Genomic DNA, 10168 nt, shown 5'->3' on the forward strand with positions numbered 1-10168 from the left:
TGGTTTTTCTTTATTTTAAATTTTAAACCTGTTTAAGATGAATAAAAGGGGATGTGGGGTTATAGGTCCATGATACAGTAACCCAACTACAAAACTAACCAAAAGATATTAAGAGGACATCATAAGTCTTTAACCATTTACGAAACCCAATATTTACGCGTGACATGGTGAAATTTCAATAAAAGGTACTTTCAAAGTTCGAATTTAAAATATGAAAGATCACAAAATCTTTGTAATATTGTATAAATGCAACGTTTTCATTTAATATTGTATAATTGCATCATTCATTTTTTTACATATATAAAACCGTAACTTTTCTCGTTTGAATTGTTTTACATTGTCTTATCGGGCCTTTTATAGCTGACTATGTGGTATGGGCTTTGCTCATTGTTGAAGGTCGTACGGTGACCTATAGTTCTTAATGTTTGTGTCATTTTGGTCTTTTGGGGATAGTTGTCTTATCACATCTTCTTTTTGATCACGCGTATAGTATCATTAAATTTTTTCAAATATTTAACTTTTTGTGTAAGTTAGTTTCTATACTATCCGAAAAAAACTCCTGCTATCTAATTTTAAGTATGAAGAGGTTTATCATTAAATGTGATTGAAAAAAAGATTGAAAATCAAAGAAACACGTGTTATATTGTCTGCTACATGTACATTTAAACTGTTAATTTTGACCGTGCTAGACAAGAAATCATCGTTTGTAATAGGACAGAACGCATTATAAGATGGACGAAGATGAAACAGATGGTAAGTTTGTTGATATATATCACAAGTACACTTAATTTGAACTTCTTAGAACATTCAATGATACTTTTATGCTATCTATATTTGCCGTTTATTATTTTTGCTTATTTGATTTTCAATTTACTAGGTAATGTCAAATGTAAGATGACGCAGGAAATACATAAATGAGACAGCAAACCAACATCACAAACATATGAATTCTTCAACAATAGGATAAATTAAATAGGCCAACCTTTGTATCTGCCTGTTTCTATAAAATGGGTAAATAAATTGGACAGAGACAACCAGAGATCCGAAACCATCAAACTGTTCTCAGTAAAGCGTAAAATAGTAAGGTATGGCATATGACAACTTGTCACGTCACTAGGTTCTGAACATTTTTGTGAGTCGCAACTTCGGTAAATATGTTTTTGAAATTAAATGTGTAAAACCCTTCGTTTCACAATAGTTAGCACTTATGAATGCCTGTTTGGTGTCTGTGATGAAAACTTATATTTTCATGATTTCGTAGTTTATAACTTCTTTTCAATTTGTGTAACTAAATATGTTAAACATAAAATCAACGCAGTCAAATTCAGAATTGTTTTTTTTTTTTTTTTTGTTATTTATTTACATGATAAGGCTCAACATTTTACACAGATGCATTGAAATGGACTCAAACAATATATCAGAAGCATTTGCATATATTGCTCCCTTATACGGGTCATTTGAAGTTGTTGGTGATACTGATTAATTTCTAGCATTCGTAAAGTTTAAATGATATATTGTCTCATTTTCAAGATAATGACATTCTTAGAAATCATAACATGCTCTTTTATGGTACTGAAGAATCCTTGGGAACCATGTGCAAATCCATCATATGGGTTCACGATTGCACTTTTACGTTTACAGTAGATCTTCGGGGTTGGTCAAACATTGCATGGCTGTTGAAATAAATAAACGTAGTATTGTTTAATTAGTTCTTTAGGATTCAAGTTTATAATATGACTACGGCAATTAAAGATTTAAAAATTAAGAAACAAATATTGAAAAATGGTATACTCTCAATATTGATTCATATAATGCTTTGCAATAAAACTACAGTGTAAAATATATATCGTTATTTATTGCTAGACATAATTCAAAGATGCTCACAATATTGGCAGCAGAATTCCATCCTGAAATTTAAAAGAAGCTATCTTAGAGTCTTGACTTTTTATCATTTGCTATTTGTTTGAAACTAGGTCCCACTAAATATCAGTACTTTATTTGTGTTTTTAGTGATTTTGTTACTTGATTTTCTTGCATAATTAAACCCAATCTGGTGCGTTTTACATGTGTGGCATGGTTGAGGCGAACAAGAGGTTGGGGAGCCCGCAAACATGTTTTAAATAAGGCCGTTAGTTTTCTCGTTTGAATTGTTTTACATTGTCTTATCGGGGCCTTTTATAGCTGACTATGCGGTATGGGCTTTGCTCATTGTTGAAGGCCGTACGGTTACCTATAGTTGTTAATGTTTGTGTCATTTTGGTCTTTTGTGGATAGTTGTCTCAGTGCTATTTATTTTGGACAGAAACTAGGCTGATGGTTTCCTAATTGGAATTCCTATACATTGAATTTTGTCGCAGCCTTTTATATCTTGCTGAGAAATTGTTGAATGTTGAAGGCCTCTTGATGACAAATAGCTGCTAACATCTACGTCATTTGATCTCAGATGGATAGTTATATCACTGGCAATCATATTCCATCTACTTATAACATATTACTACATTGTATACGCGTTCTTATGTCCTTTTGTGTTTCAAGTGCAACGATTTTTGTTAATTTTGATAGTAACTCTTCATTATACACGACACGAATTACATAACTGAACCATGTCGAACATGAACTTAACCATGACACGAATGAACCAAACCATGGCACAGCTATTTCAGTTATTTTGAATTTATTGCAAAAGTAGGTATTTTTCAGAATAATTGACCGCAGTGTTATATCACGAACATATATGTGATGTAACAGACTGTAAGAAAATAACTTTTGTTATGCACGATAAACCAATTAGCAAGTTTTAAATTTTGACATACGCAAGCTTTGTTCTGTGTTAAATCATTAACCATATGATACAAATTGTGATTTACTAACATGTTTACCTTATACAAAGGTACCAACCAGTTCGAATTAATGACCAGAAGTTCCGTTTACAAAATATCCCAATGTTTACATTTTTGTATTGATTGTGATCAAAAAGACTTAACACCGTCATGTCAAACTTATCCAAACTATGACAAAGTCACTGTACTAAACGCTCCTCGATATGACGACCTTACTACCCGTGATTTGGATTGTATATTTGTTTGATGTGTTTGATTTGATAATGGACTATTGGTTTTGAATTTCCTCAGAGTTCGGTATTTTTGTGATTTTACTTTATTTAAATGTTAATTTTTTTTGTTATACGAAATATTTTCAAAGAAATTGCAGGTTTTTTTCAAATGAAACAGTGTCAGCAACTTAATGGCATTTAAGATATTAATTTTAATGCAAATAATAGTCTATAGTAATAATATTTTAAACCTTACTATCTTTATTGTCATTATTAAGTCACCCTTCTGTTTCTACCAATTTAACAGAACGAACGTGTCCGACTAATACAACGAAGTGTGCTGATGGCATTGCCTGTTATTCACCAACAGATCGCTGTAATGGTGAGGATTTATGCAAAACTGGTGATGATGAAGATATACTAATTTGCAAAGGTTACTTCCAATTTTAATCAAAATTTCGATCGTTTGTTAAATCACTACTAACTGTCAAGATACAGGTTTAGAAACTATGGTTATTTGACTATTAACTTATAAGCCAAATATCATTTTATTGATTAGACATTTTAGCAATCTTCAAGACATAATAAGCAAATTTAAAGAAAAAAATATGTTTTGAGTTGTTAAATGTTTAGGTTTAGTTTGGTTCACTTAATGGGAACGATTAAAGATAGACATGGTTAAACAATTGCGTTCACCCATCTTACAGAAAAAATAATCGTTTACTCGACATTTTTGTTCAAAATTCACATACACAAGTCAATCTTCACATCAAGATAACAAAAGGTGTTGGAACAATTTGTTAAGGTGTTGACAGGAAAAAGGAGGTTTCCGGACCTTTTGCTCTGCGACAAATCATAGAGCGTTGGAGAGTGCAAATGATATTTTATGCATTCTGAGTTTTGATTTAAGGAGGCTCGAGGGTATAAAAATTTCAGAAAAAAATCAAACATTTGTTTTTCATTACAAATTTTATTTATTTCCTTTTGTAGTTGTTACTTTATCATATGGTACAAAAATCATTCAAAACAATCAATTCGTGTTAGCCTCAGATGACTTTTAAAATGTATACATCATTGAAAAAGTTCCAAATTATCTCCCTTTGGTGGAAAAATGCCATTTTTTGGCTTTAAAATTGAAATATCTTTTTAAATTCATCGGTGACCTATCTTTTTCAATATAATTTCCATATAAGCTGTACTTAAACTAAATTATTGTAAAATTTGAGCGTTTTCTGTAATAAATTTCTTTTTTTATTTCGATATTACCTTTATTTCATCTATTACTTCAACAGAAAAAAACACCTTTACAAAAATGTATGCCTCTTTCGAAGGCAGATTGTGAGCGCAAATGAACGGTGACCCCACTTTTTATTTTATTTTTCTATTAACTATAAGATAAAGTTCATTTAAAGAAAAATATAGAGAAATCCTATATAAATGATTTAGACCCGCGAACCACCTTAAGCTTATATAAATTCCTTAAGTTCTCAGTATGGTATACATAACCTTAGTACACATTTTTCTGTTTCAAATGGCTAAGAAGGTGGTATTCAATTTGTTATGCAAGGTAAGACTTATTTGACTTAGTTGTGGTGAAGAAATATTTAAGGATTCTTCCTTCTACATATTTCACGATTGCAAAGAAAAATTGTAATGTACAATTTTTCATATACTAAACATATAGTTACACTAAGCGGTCCCAGGTTAGGGGAGGGTTGGGATCCCGCTAACATGTTTAACGCCAGCACATTATGTATAAATGTATCTGTCCCAAGTCAGGAGCCTGTAAATCAGTGGTTGTCGTTTGTTTATCTGTTACATATTTGTTTTTCATTCATATTTTGTACATAAATAAGACCGTTAGTTTCCTCGTTTAATTTGTTATATATTGTCATGTAGGTGCCTTCTATAGCTGACTATACGGTATAGGCTTTGCTCATTGTTGTAGGCTGTACAGTGACTTGAAGTTGTTTATTTCTGATTCATTTTGGTCTCTTGTGAAGAGTTGTCTCATTGGCAATCATACCACATCTATTTTTTTATATTTTATGAATGAAACTACATCTTGGTTGATATGAAACACTAATATAGAAAAGGATTCGTAGCGAAATTTAATTAGAATAAACTTTAATACAAATATCAATGTCAACGAAATTGATTCCTTTAATTTATTATTGTCATCAAAAATTCAATAATATTGGATACATTATTTGCTAAAGCTTTAAACTAGCTGTCAGTAACGGCGGGTACTCTCAGATATGTACCTAAAGGAGAGCAAAGGCTTTAAACTAGCTGTCAGTAACGGCGGGTACTCTCAGATATGTACCTAAAGGAGAGCAAAGGATAACAAAGAACCATTTGAACTCACAAGAGGATAATTAACTGGGTCATGGTTTTCTTTCTGAATGTTTATGACGTCCTTACACTAAGTCAATTGAATGTTGGGTGTGTACTGATTGATAATTTTGTCTACAACACAAGATTATTAGTTGTTATATATTGGCTTTAAAATAGTTGACAGTAACAACGAGTACTTTCAGATCTGTAATTCCTTTCTCAATTTTATTAGTGTCTTTTTGTTGTTGGCATACACAAAGTATTCAGTCATGTCCACTCTGTTTTGTAATTTTTATTTCTATTTGTTTCCATTCGATGAAATAATATAAAAACGAAGATGTGGTAAAACATGTTAATAGAGGAATCCCAACCCTTCCCCTAATCTGGGACAGTGGTGTAACAGTACAACATAAGAACGAATTATAAAATCAGTTGAAAAAGGCGTAACTCATTAGATCAATAAAAATACAAATAAGCCTTTATCAACCTATTTTTTTTTATAGTTTGAACTTATGATGTATTGTTACACCACTTTCGCAGGTTAGGCCAGGATTGGGCGCCCGCTAAAATGTTTAACACCGCCACTTTATGTATTTTTGCCTGTCACAAGTCAGGAGCCTGCAATTCAATGGTTGTCGTTTGTTGTGTTACATATTTGGTTTTTGTTCACTATTTTGTAAACAAATTAAGGCGTTAGTTTTCTCGATTAAATTCTTTTTCATTCGTCATTGTTGAACCTTTTATAGATGACTATGTGGCATCAGCTTTGTTCAATCTTGAAGACTGTACGATGACCTATATTTTCTGAGTAATTTGGTCTATTGTTAAGATTTGTCTAATTTGAAATCACACCACACCTTCTTTTTTATATTGACAGCGTCATGGATAACAAAGATATAAAAGACAAGGAGACAAAGGCTCAGTGTTGTAGACCGTACCTAGACCTATAATGATTTACTTTTATGAATTGTGACTTGGATGGAGAGTTGTCTCATTGGCGCTCATACCATATATTCCTATATCTATAGAACATAGAAAACTAAAGACTGAGGATTAGAATTTAGTTAGAAGCCTGTTAATCAGTGGTTGTCCGTTGTTTTTGCGCATAATATATTTCTAAGCCCCATATTCAGTTTGGATTTTGCTCATTGTTAAACGCCGTACGGTGACCCATACTAGCTAACGTATATGCCATTTGGTCTTTGGTGAATAGTTGTCTCATTGGCATTAAATAACATCTTCTTAATTTTTTTTAAGATTTTCAGTGCGCACCAAATCGTGTAAAATGGGCAGATGGTTTACAATGTATTAGCACGCGTAGCCTTTGTAATGGAGTTTTAAGTTGTAATGATGATTCCGACGAAAGTAAAGATACATGTGCAGGTGTGTATATTCCCATTCGAGAATCGTTGTCAGCATGATTTTATATCATTTTACATAATCTTTTTTTTTCAATTGTTCTGTGTATTTCACGGGATACAAAAGCTACCTTTAAAATTAATGCTTCTTGGATTTTTAATCTTTGTTATCTTACTTCTATGTACCTGTCTTTTTGAGATTAGCTCTTTATGATACTTGTGTTTACAGGATTGTGACGTCAAATATACCTAACTCGATTTTAATTAACTCTGAACCGAATTGTACATTGACCTCAAAATATCCCAAAGAACGTTGATAAATCGTGACCAACATTATAATGTCCTCCACATACGTTTTGACTGTATAGTCCAAAGTTAAAGTCATTTTGGATATATATAATTTGTATATGTGTCTAAATAAGGGCTACATAATTGTCGACGAGTGAGCACCGATATAATCATGATAATAAAGATATATAGAACACTGTGTTCACAAACTTGCTTTTACTTGGATTCATTGAATTATCAGTTGAGAAGTGTAGATGATGGATTTTTTTTAATTTATTATTAAGATTTCGACTGTGGTGAAGATAGAGTCAAATGCCAGGATGGTATCCAGTGCATAAATAAGAATGATCTATGTTCTGATTGGTCAGATTGAAATGATGGATCTGATGAATCTTCTGAAGTCTGTAATGGTAAGAAAACAATTAGATTAAGGCATTGCAGCACATGGAGCTAGAATTAATCGGGGAATTAGTCCTTTTATTCAAGAAAACACACTCACTTTTAGGAACACCACTGCTCCAGGTTTTGTAGAAAGTTGAGTGCTTACAAACCTGTGTCTTCAACCGAGGCCCCCTAAAGATATTCAATTTAGGTTTACTAAAGACATCTATTTTATCTATTACCTCACCAGTCAAGCTGCTAATAGCATTAAATATTCAAACATTTCACAAATGTTTATTTAATACGGAGCATTAATCATGTTGATTATGAATATGATTTAGACTTCATGTATAAAAATCTATAGAGCAGAGCATTCTGATATTTTTTCTCAAATTTCTAATATGATGTTAAGCTCATTGTCCACAAAAAAGCCAAAGTACCGTGTTTATCTCTTTATTATTGCTGTGGTTTAACACAGTATACAAATGTTCTAAGATATCTGCAGCGATCCTATCAACAATTAAATTTGAATAACACATTAAAAAAAATGCACAAGGTTTTATATATGCAGTGGTAACAGTTTGTTTAAAGGCTGTCATTTATTTTTGTAAGCTTGTCAGAATGGTAACTTTGGTACAATGAACAATGGGAAGGTACTGATAATAACATAATGATATATTCTTCTCGTTTAGAAACGTTTACAATCATTAAATAAAAGTAATTGTCTAATAAATGGATAGTTAGCCTTTCAAACTTGAGATAACAGTATTTAAAATGTCAGAAATTTAAATAAAGGTATATAATTAATTAATGATGGTTATTAATTTATAAAGAGATAAGTATGTCCAACCAAGATAATTGGCGGTTTTTAAAATGTCTGACATTACTTAAAATTCGAATTCGTTTCCCTTTAACGTCGTGATCTATATGAAAACTCGTTTCTCGTATGTAAGATTAAAAGCTTCATATCAATATGTGAGTATATAATTTTACATTTCTAACTCTTATAATTTTTCACTCCGGACGATAAGTAAATACAAATTTCGTAGAAGGAATTAAATATACATTATTCTTTACTGCCCTTAATTCAGTTTTGATAAACAGTACTTTGTAAATGTATTTATATGTAGGTGGTCGAGTGGTCTAGCGTCGGATATATTCGAAGGCGATTTGTTGCCACCATATTGCAATAGCATGAATTCGAATCCTGACGAGGGAAGAACAAAAAAAGGTGTTTCGGCAAATTGACAGTCTGTGTACACTATGTATTACAATTAGTTTGCAAAACACAGAATGGTTTTTACCTTTTCAGTGTCGATGTAGCTTGCAATATGTTTACGATACAGATTCAACAAATGCATGAATGTTCACCAAAGTGACTCCCCCCCCCCCCCCTAAGTCGTCATTTATGATCACCTGTGAACGCCAAAGCTGATCTCAAAAACCTTACCATCACTACCATAAACCACAACAGATTATATTACTAGGGTTTGTCTAGGCCGACAGTTTTGCTTGAGCAAGGTTTTGTATAACAACAAGTTAAGGACAGTTTCTCCAGAGGATATTAATGATAACACATAGATTGAGTCCCTTATTGTCCCTACTATCATTTACACAGTTGTAAGTAATGTATTCCTCTTCCAAAACATCAATATTGAAAACATTTACTATCGTATTGATTCATCATAATAATCATAACGGGCAAGATTATTATTTCAGCTTGACTAACAAATGTCATGATGAGATTCATTTGCCATATAGTTATTCGAAATATATAACATTTATTCATGATTTTTTTATTCATTTATTTGTTTGCGATGTTGTGCCCTTTTAAACTTGTTACATATTATATGTTATAGTGTACTGTTAACGAAGTAAAAACTAGAAAGAGTTTTAAACATGAAACCTCTGATGCTGGACTCTTATTCTGTGTTGGTATTACTAGCTCATGGTGTTGTGTATTACAATTATAATAATGTTAACATACTTTTTAAATATCTAACGACTTTTGAAATTTTTCTATTTAATTGAAGCATTCATTGAAAAAGGTTAATTTAGAAATGTTCTGACGTCTAAGCAAATGTCTAACGTTTAATTTGGAGATAAGTTTGCTTTGGTTAGCTTCCTTTAGTTTAAATAACGTATTGTATGAACGACTTTCACCTCTACAAACTTGTATAAAATGTTGCGCCATGTGAACTAACTTTATGTACATGTACACGTTTTATGAAAACTTAAATTATGTTGTGATATTAAATCATTAAACTCCTAAAATGACGTATATATTTATAAGCATATTTTAATGTTTGCATTCGAAAATTGTAGCTCCGAGATCAGCTTCGGATTAAACATCTCGTATGTTTGCAAATAAGTATATGTAGAATAATTTGGGTTTCTTTCCATCGAGATGGAATTATAGTATAAAATAAAATATACCGCTAGATTCGGCAAAAATTCATACCATTATTTGTTTTCATTCATGTTCTAGATAATCGAAACAGTAATTGCATACACGATCCTCGTAAACATATCGATCCTTTAATTATATTGTATTTATAGTGTAGTCCTGTGGTGTTGTGTTGTCATTTTGATGTTATATTTCACATGGCTATACAAGAGGGAGGTTTGGCATGCCACAAAACCAGGTTCAACCCACCATTATTTCCTTTAAAAATGTCCTGTACCAAGTCAGGAATATGGCCATTGTTATATTATAGTTCGTTTTTGAGTGTGTAACATTTTAACGTTGCGT

The sequence above is a fragment of the Mytilus trossulus genome, chromosome 7 (genome assembly GCF_036588685.1).
Source record: "Mytilus trossulus isolate FHL-02 chromosome 7, PNRI_Mtr1.1.1.hap1, whole genome shotgun sequence".
NCBI classification, from domain to species: domain Eukaryota; kingdom Metazoa; phylum Mollusca; class Bivalvia; order Mytilida; family Mytilidae; genus Mytilus; species Mytilus trossulus.